At 41.0% G+C, this 22,506-nt stretch overlaps 1 long non-coding RNA gene across 1 annotated transcript in view; it reads left to right on the forward strand.

Moving 5' to 3' along the window:
- Positions 1-21,303, forward strand: part of LOC110257764 — a 280,165-nt gene extending 258,862 nt beyond the window's left edge. Inside the window, exon 3 of the long non-coding RNA XR_002340730.1 lies at positions 20,205-21,303. This is a non-coding gene — a long non-coding RNA (uncharacterized LOC110257764). The remainder of the gene's footprint in view (positions 1-20,204) is intronic.

The following is a 22,506-nucleotide window of genomic DNA, read 5'->3' on the forward strand; positions in this document are numbered from 1 at the left end:
AGGCTAAGGAAATATTATAAAATCATGTCTCGCATCACAGGCCATCTGCTCCATCCCTCATCCCCTTCATTTGTGCAAAGCTGGAGGTGAAGACTCATTGTTCCCACATACATCTATCTATCATGGTTCTTTTGGGGTCTTATTTGAGTGTGTTTCTTCCTGGCACCATGCCATACAGATACCCTCAGTGCAAAGAGATGTACTTACCTTGAAACTCATTGGCTAAGGCTTGATTCTCTTGTGATGATCTCGGTGGTCTTCTCCTTGGACACGTGAGTGGATGCATGAAAACTGCTGTAAATCTCTCAGTCGGCATTTGTTCCCCCTCAATTTTTTGTTACCTATTTCTGATGTATGACCTTCAAGTTCTTGTATCACAGTCACCTGACTATTTGTCTTTTATGTCTGATGGCTTCACTGAGAAAAAATGTACGGGTCCTAACATGCAGATTTTCACTATAAAAATCAATAAGTATCACCGTGTGTGTGTGTGTGTGTGAGTGTACCGTGGAACACAGAACCCATCAAAGTGTGCTAACCACAGGTCCTAACATGTAGATTTTTCACTATAAAAGGAATTAATATCCCTGTGTGTGTGTATACAATGTAACACAGAACCCATCGAGGTGTGGTTACATCATCACCCAGGAAGTTCCTGCATTCCCCTCCCCAGGAGAGGCCATTGATCAGATGGCTGGGGTTTTGCCTGCTCTGCATCGTCTTAAACTGAAACCAAGAGTATCTACACCTTTGTCTCACTCTCCTGAATTTATTTGAGGATTTTTCCTGTTGCGTCATCATTCTTTTCCTTTTCAGCCTTGAGTCACATGTTTTTTTTTTTTTTAACTCACCTGTGCATAGTGATGGGGCATAGTTCTTAGTGTGTGGTGATTATGCACACACCTGCTATGAGTATTCTTTGGACGGTCTTCTGAAGCCATGCATTTTTAAAAGTTTTCTTGGTTACCTACATAGCCAGGGAAAGCAGCTTCCAGTTTATTGAAGTTATATATATTTAACATTTTCAGGCTGATCATTTTCCATAGTGTTTGTACCATTTAAAATACAGCCTTGGGGAGTTCCTGTCGTGGCTCAGGAGTAATGAACCTGATTCATATCCATGAGGACACAGGTTCAATCTCTGGCCTTGCTCAATGGGTTAAGGATCTGGCATGGCTGTGAGCTGTGGTATAAGTCAGACACGGCTTGGATCTGGCGTTGCTGTGGCTGTGGTGTAGGCAGGTGGCTACAGCTCCGATGCGACCCCTAGCCTGAGGACTGCCATCTGCTGCGTGGCTGTGACCCTAAAAAGACACATAAAATATAATAATCCTCACCAACATTTGACGTGGCTATTTCCCTTTCCATTTGAGCTATTCTAATGTGCATCTCATCACATCTCCTTTTGGTTTTATCTTAGAGGTCCCTAATCCTGATGCTGTTGGGGGCATTTTAATGTGCTTATCACTTCTTCAGCTCTTTTGGAGGAGAATATTTAACACTGCAAAAACATACTCCTTTCTCCCCCATGGTTTTCATCCTCACATTTTAAAAGGCACTGTGAATTGATGTGTGTGCATCGTCTGAGGTGGGGGTTTGAAGTTCATGTCTATCCATATGGATTTTGAAGCTGTCCAACACCACGTGTGGAAAATATTTTGCCTTCCCAATGAATTTCTTCATGGGTTTGGCTGACAGAGTGTTTCCATATGTGCCAGGCATGATCTACACGGCTTTTCCCTGCCATCTGTGTCTCTTGTCTTTGGCCACTGTCACATGGGCCCTTATCTTTCCTAACCCTCCCCCCAATATTTTTATTTGGTATAATACAAATGGAATAGAATGAACCACACATATATAACGTTGTACAGCATCCATGGCGCACTCCCTCCAGCCCCTGACCACTGACACTTTACTTTCTGTATCGATGATTTGGTCACTTTATTATCTTTTTTTCCTTTTTAGGGCTGTACCTGCAGCCTATGGAGGTTCCCAAGTTAGGGGTTGAACCAGAGCTATAGCTGCCAGCCTGCACCACAGCTACAGCAACGCAGGGTCCAAGCCACGTCTGTGACCTACACCACAGCTCACGACAATGCTGGAGCCTTGACCCACTGAGTGAGGCCAGGGATCGAACCTGCAACTCATGGTTCCTAGTTGGATTTGTTTCTGCTGTGCCACGATGGGAACTCTGATTTTGTCACTAAATAAATCTGATGAGTGGAAACAAACTTTAATATTGGCAGATACAGGAACAAAATCTTGAGAAAGCACAAAATCTTCCTCTTTTTCTTCTCTTCTGTTTATTCTAGGTATTATAGCACAGAAATTATATAATATTATATATATATATAATATGTATATGTTAACGTTAGTTGTGTTTTTTTTTTTTTTTCCTTTTTGGGGCCAAATGCATGGGATATGGCAGTTACCAGGCTAGGGATCAAATTGGAGCTGCAACCACAGCAAAACGGAATTTGAGCCTCATCTGTGACCTACACCGCAGCTTGTGGCAACACCAGATCCTTAACCCACTGAGCGAGACCAGGGATCGAATCTGTATCCTCATGGATCGTAGTTGGGTTCGTGTCCACTGAGCCACCACGTGAGTTCAGTTATATGCTAATGATATAATTAATACTAATAATTGGTATCAATGATTAATATTAATTATGTAGGATATAGATTATATGATTTCTGGAATAGGAAGCCTGGAATAGGGAAAAGAGAAGAGAAAGATAGGTATTTTTCAGGTTCAGCTGTCCCATGCTTGTCCCGTTACCCTGAAGTAATGCATCTTTCATTACACTAGTGAGTGATACTTTATTTCAGTAACTGGTCTGCCTTGGGTCTCCGGACTCTCTCCAGCTGGGGGTGCTGTCTCTGTCCAACAGTGTAGCTTTCCTGGGACCCAGCTGTCTGAGGCTCCTTCCAGGCTCATGCTGGATCATGCCATCAGCAGTCAGGCCAGGGTGTTCAGGGGGTTTGCACTGATTTTGAGCTCAGCCTCTGGGACTCCTGCCCTTCAGGGGGCTGTCCTTGATTTGCAGGGTCCTGGGCTGTGTGGAAGGGCAAATTCTGACTTCCCAGACATGGAAAATGGCAGCACGTTCCCTGGTTCTGGTGGTGTCACACAGGGCATGCCCTGAGGGACAGTCACCTGCTTCCTCTCTCATCGATGTTCTCCCCTTTCCCCAGGGGTGTCGACACCTCACATCCTGCTCTTTGCTGCCCACCTCCAGGAATACATATTTTTAAATGTTGATTTTTAAAATGATCTTGGCAGAAAGAGGAGCCCAATACAAACTCTTCTCCCATCACTGTAAGCAGAATATTTTGCCAAATAGTTTTACAAATGTTACACTTGACGTTGTTATACTGAATTTGAAGGCAGGAACTAGATAAGATAATGTGTAAAATTATCCTCAGAGTTCCCATCGTGGCTCAGTGGTAAACGAATCTAACTAGGAACCATGACGTTGTGGGTTCAACCCCGGGTCTCGCTCAGTGGGTTAAGGATCCAGTGTTGCCGTGAGCTGTGGTGTAGGTCGCAGAGGCGGCTGGGATCCCAAGTTGCTGTGGCTGTGGTGTAGGCTGGTGGCTACAGCTCTGATTAGACCCCCAGCCTGGGAACCTCCAAATGCTGTCGAGTGCAGCTCTAGAAAAGACACAGGATACCAGTTGTTGAATTTAGGGACCACCAAAAACTTTATGTGCTCAAGGACTTTGTGTCTGCACTGATCACATAAGAACTCACCGAGCTATCCCCGGAGTTCTCTAGCAAAGGTGCACAGTCATTTGTGTCTTCCAGCGTATCAGGACCCCAGCGCACAGTTCAGTGCAATCAGCTCTAGAAAAGACACACACACATACGCACAAAATCCTCATTGAAAAGTTACCTTTTAAAGTAATTTGGAAAAACGGGGAATATTATTTCGTTTGATTCAGGCCAAAGGGAACTCCTGGATGTCTATGTTCTCAGCATTTTAAATATTGAACATATTATTAAGGAGTCCCCTTATAGCTCAGTGGTAATGAACATGACTAGTATCCACGAGGACATGGGTTTCATCCCTGGCTTTCCTTTGCTCAGTGGGTTAAGGATCTGGTGTTGCTGTGAGCTGTGGTGTAGGTCACAGACGTGGCTTGGATGTGGCATTGCTGTGGCTGTGGTGTAGGCCAGCAGCTGTAGCTCTGATTCCGCCCCTAGCCTGGGAACTTCCATAGGCTGCAGGTGTGGCCCTAAAAACCAAAAAAACAAAGCAAAACAATAGAAAACCTTAAAAAAGGTTTTCATTTTTTACTTCCTCTTCTTAAGTCTTAATATGTCATTAATTAAAATCTAACACAAATATTCTTTTTCTTAATTTTTTTTTTTTTTTGCTGGATCACATGATAATTCTGTATTTTTCTGAGTTACCTCCATACTGTTTTCTGTAGTATTTGTACCAATTTACATTCCCTGGTGTATGTTTGATACTGTCAATGAGCCCACATTGATACGCTCTTGAAAATCCTCAATTAACAGCAGGATTCACACTCTGTGTGGTGTGTTTGGTGTTGAAAATACTCATGTCAGGTCTCCAACATTTAAAGCATCAAACAGGAGTTACCACGGTGGCTCAGTGGATTAAAAATCCAACTAGCATCCATGAGCATGAGGGTTCGAACCCTGGCCTCACTCAGTGGGTTAAGGATCTGGCATTGCCATGAAGTGTGATGTAGGTTGCAGACGCACTTGAATCTGGTGTTGCTGTGGCTGTGGCGTAAGCTGGCAGCTGCAGCTCTGATTCAACCCTGGCCTGGGAACATCTGTATGCTGCAGGTGTGGCCCTAAAAAGCAAATGAATATATAAAACATCAAACAGAACAGCTCTCCGGCTCCTCAGAAGCCCTGTGCTGCTCCTGTTCCTCCCTCGCTCCACCTAGCCCTGGCAATTTTTAAAAAATGCTTTTTCTTTTTTTCCATTACAATTGGTTTACAGTGTTCTGTCAATTTTCTACTATACAGTAAGGTGGCCCAGTCACACACATATATATATACATTCTTTTTCTCACATTATCCTCCATCATAAGTGAGTAGATACAGTTCCCAGTGCTATACAGCAGGATCTCATTCCTTATCCATTCCAAAGGCAACACTTGGCATCTATGAACCCCAGATTCCCAGTCCATCCCACTCCCTCCTCCTCCCCCTTGGCAACCACAAGTCTGTTCTCCAAGTCCATGAGTTTCTTTTCTGTGGAAAGGTTCATTTGTGCTCTATATTAGATTCCAGATATAAGTGATATCATATGGTATTTTCTCTTTCTGACTTCAGTTCATATGAGAGTATATAATTCCATCCATGTTGCTGCAAATGGTATTTTGTTCTTTTTTATGGCTGAGTCCTATTCCATTGTGTATGTGTACCGCATCTTCTTAATCCATTCATCTGTTGATGGACATTTAGGTTGTTTCTGTGTCTTGGTTATCGTGACTGGTGCTGCAATGAACATACAGGTGCATGTATCTTTCTCAAGACAAGTTTTTCCTGGGCATATGCCCAACAGTGAGACTGCTGGAGCCCTGGCCATTTTTAATGATTTTGTAACTCTCTCTGCCTTTTCCAGAAAATCATAGATTTGGAATCATACAGTCTGCTGCAGCCTTTTCAGATGGGCTTCTCTCACTGACTAATACACATTTAAGGTTCCTGCCTGTCCTTTCAGGCTTGAGAGGTCATGTCTTTGTGTCTCTGAACAATGGTCCACTGTCTGGATGACCCATGGTATACCTGCCCATCACCTGTCCTGGTGGCCAGTCCCAAGCTCCTAATGTATCCCTCCCTCCAAGGCAGGGAAAGCTCTTCGGAGCCATCCTTCCTGAGGCTCCTGTTCACTCTCTGACACCTTCCTTCCATGGCTGCCTAGAAATAGCTCAAGCTAATTATTGTTTTATCCTTTGCTGTTGTAAACATATGACCCTAAGTTGTAGGATGAGTGACATAGAACCATCTTCCCCAAAATAGATAAGTCACCTTCCTCAAATGCCCAGCTTTCTTCATGTGTCTGAAAAAAGAGGAATCATCTCTGTTAGAAATGAATACAGGGAGTTCCTGTTGTGGCTCATCGGGTTAAGAACCCAACCAGTACCTATGAGGATGTGGGTTCAATCCATAGCATTGCTTAGTGGGTTAAGGATCTGGCATTGCCATGAGCTGTGGCTGTGGTGTAGACCTGCAGCTAAATCTCTTGATTTGACTCCTAGCCAAGGAATGTCCATATGCTGCAGGTGCAGCCATAAAAAGGAAAAACAAACAAACAAACAAAAAAAATAGACAAAGTGAATACAAATGAGACACTTCTCTGTACCTGAGTTCCAGCTAATGGTTTTAAAGGGGGTGTTACTGGAATACTACTCAGCCATCAAAAAGAATGAAATAATGCTATCTGCAGCCACATGGATAGACCTAGAGATTCTCATACTAAGTGAAGTAAGTCAGAGAAAGACAGATACGGTACGATGCCACTTCTATGTGGAATCTACAATATGGCACAGATGAAGCTATCCACAGAACAGAAAAGGACTCTCAGACAGAAAACAGACTTGTGGTTGCCAAGGTGAAAGTGGGTTAGGGGAGGGATACATTAGGAGCTTGGGACTAACAGATATTAGTTACTCTATGTAAAATAGATAACAAGGTCCCACTGTATAGCAGAGAAATAGAGTCGAAATCTCTCAATAATTTATAAAGGAATAATGTGAATAATGTGAAAAAATGTATAAATATATATATATATATATCTTTGCTGTACACCTGAAATTCGCACCTTGTACTTCATTTTTTTTTAAAGAGGTTGTTTATAGTTATCCTGAAAATGAGTGTGTGTTTTACTCTGTGAATCCACTGAGATCCTGGATTGAGTAATTTCTCACTTCATCTCAAGAGCCTGCTGCTTGAGCATATGGAATTCTGCCTCTAAGACTGAGACTGTACCGTGTGTGGCTTTTAAAAAGGAAATAGGCTTGACGTTATTGTTGTCCCTTAAGGTTTCGGGGATCATAATGGAGGTTCTGATTTTTGTGTGGGTGCCCCTTAATTGGTAAAGAGGGGGAAACATGACCAGAATCTATTGAATGCATGGTTTTTTGGGGGGAGGGGGAGGGAGGGAGCTGCACCTGCAGCATATGGAAGTTCCCAGGCTAAGAGTCAAATTGGACCTGCCGCTGGTGGCCTACGCCACAGCCACAGCCCTGCCAGATCCAAGCTGCATCTGCAACCTACACCACAGCTCACAGCAACACAGGATCCTTAACTCACTGAGTGAGGCCGGGGATCGAACCTGCATCATCATGGATACTGTTGGGTCCATTTCCACTGTGCTATGTTGGGAACTCCTGAATATATGGTTATTAATTCTGAATTTGTGTGGTGATTTTGGAAATGCCTGCTAGGGAAGAAAAGGGAGGTAATTGACCCCCCCCCCCGCCCGCCCCGCCATAGAGTGGAAGTGGCTTTCTAAATTGCCAATCTTTGGGAATGGAGAAATGGGTAGGATGGAGATGAGAGTGTTTTTGTATTCTCATAAAGTGATAAATGAGCTGTCATCATTAATACCCCAGGAAAGGGTTGGCTTCTCAAGCAGAATAGGGAAGGAAAGAGCATGTCCTTGCTTAATGAAGCCGAGACATTAAAGATACTCCATCACAGGATTTTATTAGTACACCTGGATCCTCTTTATTAAAAAGCCATTTATCTAATGATCCATTGCAAGCTATTATGAGAAACAGAGAATGGGGTTATTGATGGAGAGAGGACTGAAAGGCATCAGAGAAAGAATATTTCCTCACTGTAATAAACCTTGATAAAGTATTGATCTTGAAAGGAAAATTGTTGGTTTTGCATTTTCCACTGAGCTGTCAGGATTAGTTATGGAGAGAATTATTTAGCCGAATTCCCAGCACTCTACATTAATGAAGACTTTTATTTCTTTTATCAAGTAAATTTTATACAAAACAGTAGTTCGATGATTGGGATAATGCTGAAAGAAAACTCCATGTTATTAAAATGGTAATAGGATTACTGGGAGAAAATCCATTACCCAATTGATGCCTTCTTCTAGAATAGGTGTATGTCTGATTAAAATGATCAGTTGCAGTTGTGAAAATTACCTTGCTCTTTTCAAACACAATTGAGAGGATAGACTCTTTTGACCAAACTAATTCATAATATTCCTAGTTGTTATTGGATGATTAAACAATCATCCAATTGTATAAGGAAGGAAAATAAGCACTAAATGTCCTTGTGGTAACATGTACACTTAACAGAAAAATGCAGAAAGAAGTTAGACATTAGGGCGCTAGACATCTGCAATCAGGTTGCCAATGTGCAAATGCATTTTTGTCTGAATATCTGTTGCTTCATTCCTACCTTCAGGCTAAAACATGCTGTTCTTCAAAGTCCTATTTGGAACCAGGAAAGCCTGTTACAACCTGTTACAATGTACATAAATATGTATCAACTGTTAGGTTTGAGTGATTGTGACTCTAGATAGATCAGCTTAATATAAGGAATATCTACATTTGTTATGTCCGTGTTCTCTGTTTGGAAAGTTATCCATATGTTCTAGTTTCACAGTGATATTTTTCTACCATCTCTACTGGAATTGCTCACAGGAGCATGTCTTTAAAACAGAGAAAGCATTGTAATGAGAGAAGCTGGTCACAAAAGATGGCATGTGATTCCATTCATGTGGAATGCCTTGTACGCATACAAAAATCTATAGACAGCAGAATTAGTGGTTGCATTTTGGGAGAAGGGGCAGGAAGAGTGAGTGCTCATGGGTGAAAGAGGTCCACGTCATGGGGTGATGAAAATGCTCTGGGATAAGCAGTGGTAATGTTTGCACACCTTCGACTATATTAAAAATCCACTAAACTGTTCACTTGAAAGAGTGTTTGCAAAAATGTAACAACCTGTCATTGATGTGTGTTGGAAAATATGTAACAACGTGTCATTGATGTACAGTGCGTTAATTTCTGCTGAACAGCAAAGGGACTCAGTTCTGCGTATATATGTTTTCTTTCCATGATGATTTATCACAGGAAACTGAATATAGTTCCCTGTGCTACACAGTAGTAGCTTGTGGATTATCCATCCTATATATACTAGTTTGCATCTGCTAATCCCAAACTCCCCATCCTTCCCTCACCCCTCCTTCACCACCCTCCTACTTGGCAACCAAAAATCTGTTCTCTATGCCTGTGAATCTGTTTTTATTTCATAGATAAGTTCATTTGTGTCATATTTGAGATTCCACATATAAGTGATATCATATGGTATTTGTCTCTTTCTGACTTACTTAGTATGATGATATTTTTTAAAAATAAATTTTATTGGAATACATGTGACTTACAATGTTGTGTGTTTCAGGTATATAGCAAAGTGCATCATATATATATATGCACTTTTTTTTTTCAGATTCTTTGCCCATATAGGCTCTCGCAGAGTATTGAATTAGTTTGCCCAAACTATATAGTAGGTCTGGTTACCAATTGATTTTGTACATAGTAGTGTGTATATGCCATTCCCAACCTCCCAATCCATCCATTCCCCCTTTTGTAACCATCGGTTTGGTTTTGAAATCTTTGCATCTGTTTCTCTTTCAAAGATAAGTTCATTTGGGTCCTGTTTTAGATTCCACATATAAGTGATGCATCCATGTTGCTGAAAATGACATTATTTTGTTCTTTTTTATGGCTGAGTAATATTCCATTGTGTGCACGTCTGTATATACACACACACACACACACCACATCGTCTTTATCCGTTACCTGTCAATGGATGTTTAGGTTGTTTCCATGTTTTGGCTATTGTGAATAGTAAGAGTGCATTTTATGATATGTGAATTACCTGCCAATAAGGATGATAAAAACATGATAGGATTTATCCAATGCAGACCCCTGCGATGGTGATCACATATTTACGTGGCCCCATCCCGTCTACTGGAAACCAACACTCGTGCATGTGTAGTACCACAGAGGCTTCAGAACGCAGCATTCTGGGTTTTTCTCCTCAAAGTATGGTCTTTGAATCAGCAGCATGTGCATTTCGGTGGGGCTGGTGGTGGCAGTGTGAGTTTCAGTGAAAAACCCTGCATCAGCATCTGCATCTTAGCAAAATCTCAAAGGATCATCTTCACTCTGACCCATATGCTTATGGAAGGCTGAAATGTACTGTAGGCTGTCCAGGAATTCTTTGGTTGGTAATTATTCGCTTGGAACCAGAACTCATTTCTCTCAGGAGAATGTTTGAGCCAGGTGAACATCCTTCAGAGAAGCAAAATGGTTTTTGCTTTGGGACCCTAGGCCAGGAACTGTTATCTGTTCTATGTCATTGCTAGACCCACGGTGGAGGCAGGTAGGTGAGAAGGAAAATGACTGCACATAAATCAGGATGCCGTCAGTGACATTTTGCTGTAAAAATGCCATGTGATTGAGATAATGGCATGTGTGACCACAATGTCACTATCACAGATATTACAGCCTTTTGAAAAACACAATTTTGGAGTTCTCCGTGTGGCACAGTGGGTTAAAAATCCAACTGCAGCAGCTCAGCTCACTGCAGCACAGGTTCAATCCCCTGCCTGGCACAGTGGGTTAAGGATCCAATGTCACTGCACCTGAGGTACATGCTCAGTCCCTGGCCTGGGAACGTCCATACGCTGCAGGTGTGGCTCTAAAAAATAAAGACAAAATGCACAATTTTGAGCAAAATATCAAAAATTCTGATATATCCCTGCACGCACATTATCCAATTGAGAGACTGCAAAAGTACAACCGTGTAGTTAGAATAAAATAACTTTAGGTCACGGTACTGGCTTCTATCTTCTTTATGTACGTAGGTGTGTAAATTTGATAAATTTCAGTATTTATGAGTGTCCATCTTCTGTGGAATAGATGTAATGCCCAGAGCCCTCCTTCATTCCAAAGTAGTTTTTATCAAAGAGACATAAAAAGGTGTGTAAAAATGTTCTGTAAATGCCATCGAAAGCTGAAGAGGGCTTGTATTTTGTTAACAAGACTACTTTATACTGAACTTACTGTTTGTGGAAGACACTTGAGGCGCTAATACAGTGATCATTTTGAAGATGTTTGCGTTACTCCTGGTAAAACCAGTCTTGGACACGGTGTCTTTTTCTGTACGTGTGTTCATTTGGATTGCAAAGGATCGTCTGAAAGTTTATTGTCTCTAAAGTTGATGGCCTCATTTTTCATCATGTTTACATGCTGTCTGACACTTGGTATTCTTAGCTATCTCATGGATTGGCTTTGCCAAAGAGAAGACTCGTTTTTAATAGGATGTTAAAGTCATAGGGGTGCATACGCGCTCAATGTTGACTCAATTGTAGGGTCGCAACATTATTCTTTTAAGTTTAATTGAGGTACAGCTGGTATACACGGTTGTGATAATTCTTAGTGATCTCGTAGATTGGTTTTGCCAAAGAGAAGATTAATTTTCATGGGATTTTAACGTCTTGGTATTGCATATGTATTCAATATTTACTCACTCTTAGTGTTGCAAAATTACCCTTTTAAACTTTTATTGATGTAGAGTTGATGTACAATGTGATAACTTCGGCTGCACAACAAAGTGACTCAGTTATACATGCACAATGTTGCAGAATTTTTACCTCCCACCTCTACCCTTTTCCAAAGGTGAGACAGTTCACTCCGTGACCTGTCAGCACGTTCCCCCATTTCTTCATGCTCACCTTTGCTTCTGCCACTGTGTCATCCTTTCATCCTTTCTGATCTTACTATTCATTTGTCGTTGCCAACTGGCTTTAGGAAAGAGTTCTTGCCTGTATTAACTTTACCAACTGTATTTCCGTCTTTTTTGGTTGACCTATAGTTGATGTACAACATTACAAAATTTCAACTAAACCATCCAGTGAGTCACCGTTCTTAAGTTATTCTATTTATATTTATTAGAAAACATAAGCTCCATTTCCCATGCTGTCCAATGTATCTTTGTAGCTTCTTTTTTCTTAACTCCTTGAATGATGTTTTATTTAAACAAGCATCCTTTTACTTATTCCTGAATATAAACAGCCTCTGTTCATTTTTAAGTTTATATGATTTGTATTTTTTCCATTATAGTTGATTTACAACAGCCTACATTCACGATACATGAACATACTGAACACAAATGATCGGCATGAAGCATGTGGTTTTTTTGTGATATGAAGCAGTAAGAAGGTACGATCATTTCACTCACTCCTTTGACCAGGAAGACCTACTAAGAGCAGAGCAGACACTGGGATCTGTATTCTCCCCTGAGAACAGACAGGAGAATCTGACGGACACAGTTGCTTCCATTTTATTTTTTTATAACGATTTTGATTTTTTCCACTATAGCTGGCTTACAGTATTCTGTCAGTTTTCTACTGCACAGCAAGGTGACCCAGTCACACATACATGTATACATTGTTTTTTCTCATATTATCATGCTCCATCACAAGTGACCAGACATAGTTGCCACTGCTATACAGCAGGATCTCATTGCTTATCCATTCCAAAGGCAAGAGTTTGCATCTATTAACCCCAGACTCCCAGTCCATCTCCCTCCCTCCCCCTCCCCCTTGGCAACCACAAGACTGTTCTCCAAGTCCATGATTTTCTTTTCTGTGGAAAGGTTCATTTGTGCCATATATTAGATTCCAGATATAAGCGATATCATATGGTTTTTACCTTTCTCTTTCTGACTTAGTATGAGAATCTCTAGTTCCATCCATGTTGCTGCAAATGGCATTATTTTATTCTTTTATATGGCTAAGAAGTATTTCATTGTATATGTATACCACATTATATTAATCCATTCAGCTGTCAATGGACATTTAGGTTGTTTCCATGTCTTGGCTATTGTGAATAGTGCTGCAATGAACATGCAGGTGCATGTGTCTTTTTCAAGGAAAGTTTTGTCTGGATATATGCCCAAGAGTGGGACTGCTGGGTCATATGGCAGTTCTATGTATAGTTTTCTAAGGTACCTCCATGCCGTTCTCCATTGGTTGTACAAGCTTACATTCCCACCAAAGTGCAGGAGGGTTCCCTTTTCTCGACACCCCCTCCAGCATGTTATTTGTGGACTTACTAATGATGTCCATTCTGACAGGTGTGAGGTGGTACCTCAGAGTAGTTTTGATTTGCATTTCTCTAATAATCAAGGATGTTGAGCATTTTTTCATGTGCTCATTGGCCATCCATATACCTTCTTTGGAGAAATGTCTATTCAGGTCTTTTGCCTGTTTTTCCATTGGGTTGATGGCTTTTTTTTTTTGCTGTTGAGTTGTAGAAGGTGCTTGTATATTTCAGAGATTGAGCCCTTGTCAGTTGCATCATTTGAAATTATTATTCTCCCATTCTGGAAGTTGTCTTTTTTTTTTTTATGGTTTCCTTTCCTGTGCAAAAGCGTGTCAGTTTCATTAGGTCCCATTAGTATTTTTGCTTTTATTTCTGTTGCTTCAGGAGACTGACCTGAGAAGACATTTGTAAGGTTGATGTCAGAGAATGTTTTGCTTATTTTCTCTTCTAGGAGTTTGATGGTGTCTTGCCTTATATTTAAGTCTTTAAGCCATTTTGGGTTTATTTTCAGGCATGGTGTGAGGGTGTGTGCCAGTTTCATTGATTTGCATGCTGCTGTCCAGGTTTCCCAGCAATCCTTGCTTAAAAGACTGTCTTTTTCCCATTTTATGTTCTTGCCTCCTTTGTCAAAGATTAATTGACCATAGGTGTCTGGGTGTATTTCTGCATCCTCTATTCTGTTCCATTGGTCTGTCTGTCTGTTTTAGTACTAGGACCACACTGTCTTGATGACTTAGGCTTTGTAATATTGCCTAAAGTCTGAGAGAGTTATGCCTCCTGCTTTGTTTTTGTTCCTCAGGATTGCTTTGGGAATTCTGGGTTGTTTGTGGTTCTGTATCAATTTTTGGATTATTCTAGTTCTGTGAAAAATTTCATGGGTAATTTGATAGGGTTTGCATTGACTCTGTAAATTGTTTTGGGTCCAGTGTCCATTTTTATAATATTAATTTTTCCAATGCAGGAACATGGAATATCTTTCCATTTCTTTGAATCCTCCTTAATTTCCTTGGTTAATGTTTTATAGTTCTCAGCATATAAGTCTTTCACCTCCTTGGCCAGGTGTATTCCCAGATATTTGATTTTTTGGGGTGCTGTTTTAAAAGGTATTGTATTTTTGTATTCCTTTTCTAATATTTCACTGTTAGTATAAAGAAATGCAACTGATTTCTGAATGGTAATCTTATATCCTGCTCCTTTGCTGAATTTTTTGATCAGTTCAAGTAGTTTTCAGGTTGAGTCCTTAGGGTTTTCTATGTATAGTATCATGTCGTCTGCATACAGTGAGAGTTTTACCTCTTCTCTTCCTATTTGGATGCCTTTTATTTCTTTTATTTGTCTGATTGCTGTGGCCAGGACTTCCAAAACTATGTTGAGTAACAGTGGTGAGAGCGAGCATCCTTGTCTTGTTAGAGATTTTAGTGGGAAGGCTTTCGGATTTTCTCCAATGAGTATTATATTTGCTGTGGGTTTGTCATAAATGGCTTTGATTATGTTAAGGTATGTTCTCTCTATACCCACTTTGGTAAGAGTTTTGATCATGAATGGATGTTGGACTTTGTCAAATGCTCTTTTCTGCATCTATTGAGAGGATCATGTGGTTTTTGACTTTTCTTTTGTTAATGTGGTGTTTGATGTTGATTGATTTGCATATATTGAACCATCCTTGTGAACCTGGAATGAATCCCACTTGGTTGTGATGTATGATCTTTTTAATATGTTGTTGGATTCAGTTGGCTAAAATTTTGCTGAGAATTTTTACGTCTATATTCGTCGAAGATATTGGCCTGTAGTTTTCCTTTTTGGTGGTATCTTTGTCTGGTTTTGGAATTAGGGTGATGGTGGCATCATAGAATGTCTTTGGGAGTGTTCCTTCTTCCTCAAACTTTTGAAAAAGTTTAAGGAGGATGGGTATAAATTCCTCTTGGTATGTTTGGTAAAATTCGCCTGGGAAGCCATCTGGTCCTGGACTTTTATTTGTAGGGAGTGTTTTTATGACGTATTCAATTTCATTTCCAGTGATCAGCTCAAACACAATCTAAGAAGAAAAAGTGTCTAGATTTTCTTACTATCCTTCCCAACATTTTATGATTTTGAAGTCCTGTTGTAACATCTTCATGTCCTTTTGCCATTCCTTGTGTTTTCATCATTTTTACAATAGTTTTTTTTTCCCCTTTTACAGCTGTATACTGGCTTATTTAAGTGATTGCATTCCAGTTGCAATTTCCTCTGTACTATTTTTTCTTCCTTGTTTTTTATTTAGAATTTCCTGTAGAATAGGTTCAGTATTGCTATGCTCTTTTAGTTTTTGTTGGAGAAATTCTTTCTTTTTCCTTCTATTCTAAACAATATCCTTGCTGGGTAGAATATTCTAGGATGCAAATTTTTCCCTTTTAGAACTTTGAATATATCTTGCCACTGTCTTCTGGCCTATAACGTTTCGGTAGAGAAATCAGCTGATAGCCTTATGGGGGTTCACTTATAATTAAGTCTGTAACTTGCCATCTTTATTATAATGTCTTTGTGTCTTTTTGGGTTGATCTTCTTTGGGGTCCACTGTGCTCCCTGTATCTTGACATGTTTCCTTTAACTTTAGCTTTGCAATGTTTTCAGCCGTGCTTTCTTCAAATACAGACATAGACAGACAGACAGACACACACACATACATACAGTCTTTTTAGGGTCACACCTGTGGCATATGGAAGTTCCCAGGCTAGGGTTGAATTGGAGCTGCAGCTGCTAGCCTACACTACAGCCACAGCAATGCCAGATCTGAGCCGTGTCTGCAACCTACACCACAGCTCACAGCAATGCCAGATCTGTAACCCACTGAGGGAGGGCAGGGATTGAACCCATGTTCTCATGGATACTAGTTGGGTTTGTTAACCACTGAGCCGTGACAGGAACTCCTTCATATATGTTTCCAATCCCTGTTTCTTTTCCCCCTCTTTCTGGAATCCCTCTTTGTGTAGATTGACCTGCTTTATATTATCCCCTAGATCTCTTACATTGCTATCGTGCGTTTTCATTTGGTTTTCTGGCTGCTGTCCTGATTGGATGATTTCCATTATTCTATCTTTCAAGTCACTCATTTGTTCCTCTGCATCATTCATTCTGCTCTTTAGTGCCTTTAACTGTTTGCATGTCTGCAAATGAATTTTTCTAATTTTTCTTGGCTCCTTCATATATTTTCTAGTTCCTTTCTAAAGGAATCTGCATTACTGTTCATATCTGCTCTTAATTCCTTCATTATTTTCACCATCTTCTTTAAAAACAATTTCAATTGTTATTTCCCCAATACAATTTTTTTTCTACTGTACAGCATGGTGACCTAGGTACACATACATATACACATTCTATTTTCTCATATTATCATGCTCCATTATAAGTGACTAGATATAGTTCCCAGTGCTACGCAGCAGGATATCATTGATAACCCATTCCAAAGGCAATAGTGTGCATCTCTTAACCCCAAGCTCCCAATCCCTCCCACTCCCTCCTACCCACTTCCCCTCCCGAGTGGCAACACACTCCCTTCCCCTCCTGAGTGGCAACAAGTCTCTTCTCCAAGTCTGTGATTTTCCTTTCTGTGGAAAGATTCATTTGTGCCGTATATTAGATTCCAGATATAAGTGATATCATATGCTGTTTTTCTCTTTATGACTCACTTCACTCAGGATGAGAATCTCTAGTTCCATTCATGTTGCTGCAAAGGGCATTATTTTATTCTTTTTTATGGCCGATAGTATTCCGTTATGTATATATACCACATCTTCCTAATCCAATCATCTGTGGATGGACATTTGGGTTGTTACCATGTCTTGGCTAATGTGAATAGTGCTGCAATGAACATGCGGGTGCAGGTGTCTTTTTTAAGGAAAGTTTTGTCTGGATATATGCCCAAGAGTGGGGTTGCTGGGTCATATGGAAGTTCTATGTATAGATTTCTAAGGTACCTTCATACTGTTCTCCATAGTGGTTGTACCAGGTTACATTCCCAGCAACAGTGCAGGAGGGTTCCCTTTTCTCAACACCCCCTCCAGCAATTTTTTGCAGACTTATTAATGATGGCCATTCTGACTACTGTGAGGGGGTATCGCATAGTAGTTTTGATTTGCATTTCTTTAATAATCAGGGATGTTGAGCATTTTTTTCGTGTTCTTGTTGGCCATCTGTATTTCTTCCTTGGAGAACAGTCTCTTTAGGTCTTTTGCCCATTTTTCCATTGGTTGATTGGCTTTTTTGCTGTTGAGTTGTATAAGTTGCTTATATATTCTAGAGATTGAGCCCTTGTCAGTTGCATCATTTGAGACTGTTTCTCCCATTCTGTAAGTTGTCTTTTTGGTTTCCTTTGCTGTGCAAAAGCTTTTCAGTTTGATGAGGTCCCATGGGTTTATTTTTGCTCTTATTTCTATTGCTTTGGGAGACTGACCTGAGAAAATATTCATGATGTTGATGTCAGAGAGTGTTTTGCCTGTGTTCTCTTCTAGGAGTTTGATGGTATCTTGCCTTATATTTAAGTCTTTTAGCCATTTAGAGTTTATTTTCGTGCAGGGTGTGAGGGTGTGTTCCAGTTTCATTGATTTGCATGCCGCTGCCCAGGTTTCCCAGCAATCCTTGCTGAAAAGACTGTCTTTTTCCCATTTTATGTTCTTGCCTCCTTTGTCAGAGATTAATTAACCATAGGTGTCTGGGTTTATTTCCGGGCTCTCTATTCGCCTCCATTTCACCATCTTCTTTTTGACTTTAATGTCTGTTAGACTGCAGAGGTCTGTTCCATTATTTGCTCCTTCGGGTGAATTCTCCTGTTCTTTTAACCAGGAATGGTTCCTGAGCTTCTTTATTTTGCTTATATTTTTCTTATTCTGTGAGTTTAGGGAATCCACTACTGTAGTCTTGGAGGGCTATTTACATGCATGAGTGTCCCTGAGTATTTTGTTAGGGCTTAACAATTTATTTTTCGAGTGCTGTGCATCCTCCCAGGGTGATGGAGGCAGTGGGGCAGGGCTAGTAGCCAGTGCCTGGTTGCTGGTCCCTTGGCAGTGGCCAGGACCGGAGGGAAGGTGGCACAGGCTGCTCCTATTCGCATGGCTCTGGGAAGTGACAGTGATCTTCAGGCAGGTTAAGGTGGTGCCTGGAACATTTGGAAGTGGCAGCAACAGGGCAGTTGTGTTCCCAAGGGAGTGAGAGCAACAATGGGTGGTTCTTGGTTACAGTACCCTTTTCTTTGCCTATCTCTGAGGTGATTTGGGGCTGCAGGTGGTGCCTGTTCATGGACCCCTCATGGTGGCACCCAGCCCCCACCTGAACATCTCAGGCTGTGGTTTCCAGGGGCAGGTTACCAATGGTCTATGTGCCTCTCACTCTGCTTTGCCCTCCTCAGTCCAGCTGCTGTGATTTTACATGAGGCTTTGAGGTCCCTCCATCTCAAATGATTTCCACGTCAGTTAGGTGGCTTCCCAGGGTATGGGTTCCTTTTCTCTTTCACAGCCTCCTCTCAGATGTTCTGGTCCCATCCTGACTCCTTTTTTTTTTTTTTTCCTTTTTGTTCTACCCAGTTAGGTAGAGGGTTTCTTGCCCTTTTTGTAGTTTAAGGTCTTCTGCCAGCATTCAATAGATGTTCTGTGCAAAGTGTTCTACATATAGACTTTTTTTCTATGTGTTTGTGGAGAAGGTGAGCACAACGTCTCGCTCCTCTGTCCCCTGGATCCCTCCAGCTGTGCAAAAGCTTTTAAAACATTAATTGGAAAAGATATTTGCACCCCAATGTTCATAGCAGCTTTATTTAAAATAGACATGATCTAGAGGCAACCTAAATGTCCACTGACAGAGGAATGGATTAAGAAGAGGTGGTCCATATACACAATGGAATATTACTCAGCCATAAAAAAGAATGAAATACTGACATTTGGCAACATGGATGGACTGGTGGGCATCATGCTGCATGAAATAATCAGAGAAAGACAACTACAGCATGATACTACTTACAGGTAAAGTCCCCAAGCAAAAACTAGTGAATACAACAAAAAGTGGACTCACAGGTACAGAGAACAAAGTAGTGGTTCCCGGTGTGGGGGTGGGGGTGGGATATAGACCCCTGGGTGTAAGAGAGGCTCAAAGATGTGTTTACTGTACAGCACAGGGAACACAACTGCTATTTTGTAGTTTTTATTCACTGGAATTGGAAAGTAACATGAAAAATGAAAAAAGTATGAAATATACAAAAATAGAGAAAATGTGAACATCTTCCATCTACACATGTACACTTGGCTGCAAAATACCATTCTACTTTCAGTCTCTGTGAATTGGACTCCCCTAGATTCCATATACATATGCAACCGTAAAGTATTGGTCTTTTTGCTTTTCCGTGATTGTCCTGTTTCCATGAGCATCGTGTCCTCAAGGTTGGTCCCCATGGTAGCCTGGCAGGATGCCCTAGGCTTTTTGAGGCTGAGATGTGGGCATGTACCACATTGCCTGGTGGCTGGACCCCATTTTGCTTATCCGTTCATCCCCCCAGGGACACTTGGCTTGCTTCCACCTTTCTGGAACTGCTACGAATGTCTGTACAAATGTCTGTTCAGAGTCCCCACTTTCAATTCTTTGCGGGGGGGGACTAAGGAAGGACAGAAACGTCTGAGGCTTAGGGAAAGTCTGTTTACCCTTTTAGGCAACTGCAGGATTGTTTGAAATTTAAGGCGTAAAGAAAGCTGTAGGTGGGAAAGAGAAATCTCTCCTGAGACTTCTGAAAATGGGTCGCTTACCCTCCAACCCCCACTAAAAAAAACAAAACAAAAGCAAAACTCCCCTAAATAAGCCTTGGGACAAAGGTTCTGGTCCTAGAAAGCCTAACCCCAAAGAATTGGGATTGGGCACAGCTCAAATATTGGAACATCCATCGAGGATTCTGCCCTAAAAGCATTTGCAAATGTATTAAGTGACTCTTATTTCTTCACATTGAACGTGCATTGCATTTGAGGGGTGTACATCCATTGAAACAATCTCATTCCAATTCTAGCACAGAGAGGTTAGCCTGACCCCTATAGTTTTCTAAAATGTCACCCTCCACTCTCCAACAGGTTTGAAAACCAACATCAGCTCTTGCATAGAGCGACTTGCAAGCTCCTCATCACTGGACTCCATCATGGTTCTGTACAAATATGAATCTTAACAAGATTCTGGAAGCGTTTGTGACTGTTTCCTTGCTGTCTGGTCTTGCCAGGTGTATTTTTTTTTTTTAATTGCACGAGAGGAGGAACTGGTTATCTATGGCTCTGCTTCTTCCCACAAGACGTTATCTCCCCTGCTGCGGCTTTTTAGTGAGCGTTGCACAGGTGATGGTGGGATGAGACTGAACAGATAAACATCTTTTAGAGGCAGGTGCATATGGAGGGTCCCAGGCCGGGGCTCTCATGGGAGCTGCATCTGAGACTTACGCCACAGCCACAGCAACGCCCGATCCTGAACCCACTGAGTGAGGCCAGGGATTGAATGTGCATCCTCATAGACCTTATATCTCGTTCTTAACGTGCTGCGCCACGATGGGAACTCCCACACCTAATTTTTGATGCATCCTACATCCAGCCAGAGGGGCATGTCATGATGTTCAGTCCTTGTCATACAAATCAAGTCACTGGATCCTTTTTTGTGTCTTAATTCACCCTCTTTTGATCTGATGTTTAGGAATTCTCTTTGAGACCTTGCTCAAGCTGATCACCAACCACTGCCACATTTCGAATGCGTTTGGCACATCCAACCGTGCCATGCATGGAATATTTTGAGTGCCGGCTCTAATTCTTTAGTGTGTTTAATATGCATCCTCCAATGTCAGTCCCTTCCTGTTAAACATTACCAACTATATTGTGGTCATAGCTCTTATGTTAAAAAAAGTGAGCATTTGTGGAGGAACTCTTTTTACTGTGTTTCCACGGCAGTGAGCAAAGCAACCACGGGGCCCCAGATTAATTGTTTTTAGAGCCACACCCACGGCATATGGACGTTCCCAGGCTAGGGGTTGAATTGGAGCTATATCATGTTGTAACCCAAGAGAGTGGACTCAGGTCCTGCATTGCTGTGGTTCTTGGGTTATAACATCATGGAAGAAAGTATGAAAAAAATAAGAATGTATATATGTATGTGTGTGTGTGTGTGAGAAGACAGACTGGGGCACTCTGCTGTACAATAGAAATTGAAGGAACATTGTAAATCACCCATAAATTTTTAAAAAAGTTTAAAAAAAGCTAAGTACAACAAAATCTAATCCAGTACCCCAAACAAAACAAAGCAAAACCAAAAAACAAAAATAAAACTAAGGGCAGGGATTTTGAGACCCCGAAGGCATTTATAAGTCTGAAGGTTATCATTCTGAGCTCTTTTTCTAAAATTACCCTTTATTCATCATTAATGAGTTGTTTCTATTCCAGCATGTAGACTGTAAGTATTATCTGACTACTGCCTGGAAAATTCCATTGAGAGAATTGCTGTCCTATGGGAATAATATCATAAAGTAGTTCTGAAATTGGAATAAAAAATTGGAAACTGATAAGTTTTGACCAGAATTGTCCTTACTGATTCGTTGTCAATACTGTGTTGTCTTAAGGGGCATGTTAAAAATGTCCCATCAGGATGTTCCCATTGTGGCTCAGCAGGTTCAAGAACCTGACTAGTCTCCATGAGGATGCAGGTTCGATCCCTGGCCTTGCCCAGTGGGTGAAGGATCTGGTGTTGCCGTGAGCTGCGGTGTAGGTCACAGATATGGCTCCGATCTGGTGTCACCGTGGCTGTGCTGTAGGCCTGGTGCTGCAGCTCAGATTCCATCCCAGGCCCAGAACCTGAATATGCCATGGGCGCAGCCATAAGAAGAAGAAAAAAAAATACAGTCAAATCATCGTTAGGTTATGATTTACGATGAGAAGAATCAAGATAAAGCCCTATGTTCAGGTTTGATTTTAGGCTTCATAAGAACCAGAAACACCCAATTAAATGTCATTCTACAATATTTGTGATACAGTCTCAGGCCGCACGTGTAAAGTCAAGGCTTCTAAAGGAGGAGGAGCATCTGATTAAAAGAAAAATTGCTGTTAAAAGTTCAAGACCATCTCACATGAAATCCCTGACAGAGATGTTCTACCAGTCAGTTAAATTTTATGGTCTATATTATCATCTTTATAGAAGTCAGAAAACCTCAGGAGAAGTGAATTAAAGCTGATTCTTTTGCTTGTAATAAAATAAAGCACATCCTGTTTTACCTAAGGGGATGTCTTCAAAATGACTTTTAAAGTTGGAATCGTCAAAGAAAGAAAGAAGAAAATAAACCCAAGAAGACTGTCCACATCCCTTTTTTTCCTTTAAGGAATTTTATGTATATATAAATATATAATA

This window comes from Sus scrofa, chromosome X (genome assembly GCF_000003025.6).
Source record: "Sus scrofa isolate TJ Tabasco breed Duroc chromosome X, Sscrofa11.1, whole genome shotgun sequence".
Classification (NCBI taxonomy): Eukaryota; Metazoa; Chordata; class Mammalia; order Artiodactyla; family Suidae; genus Sus; species Sus scrofa.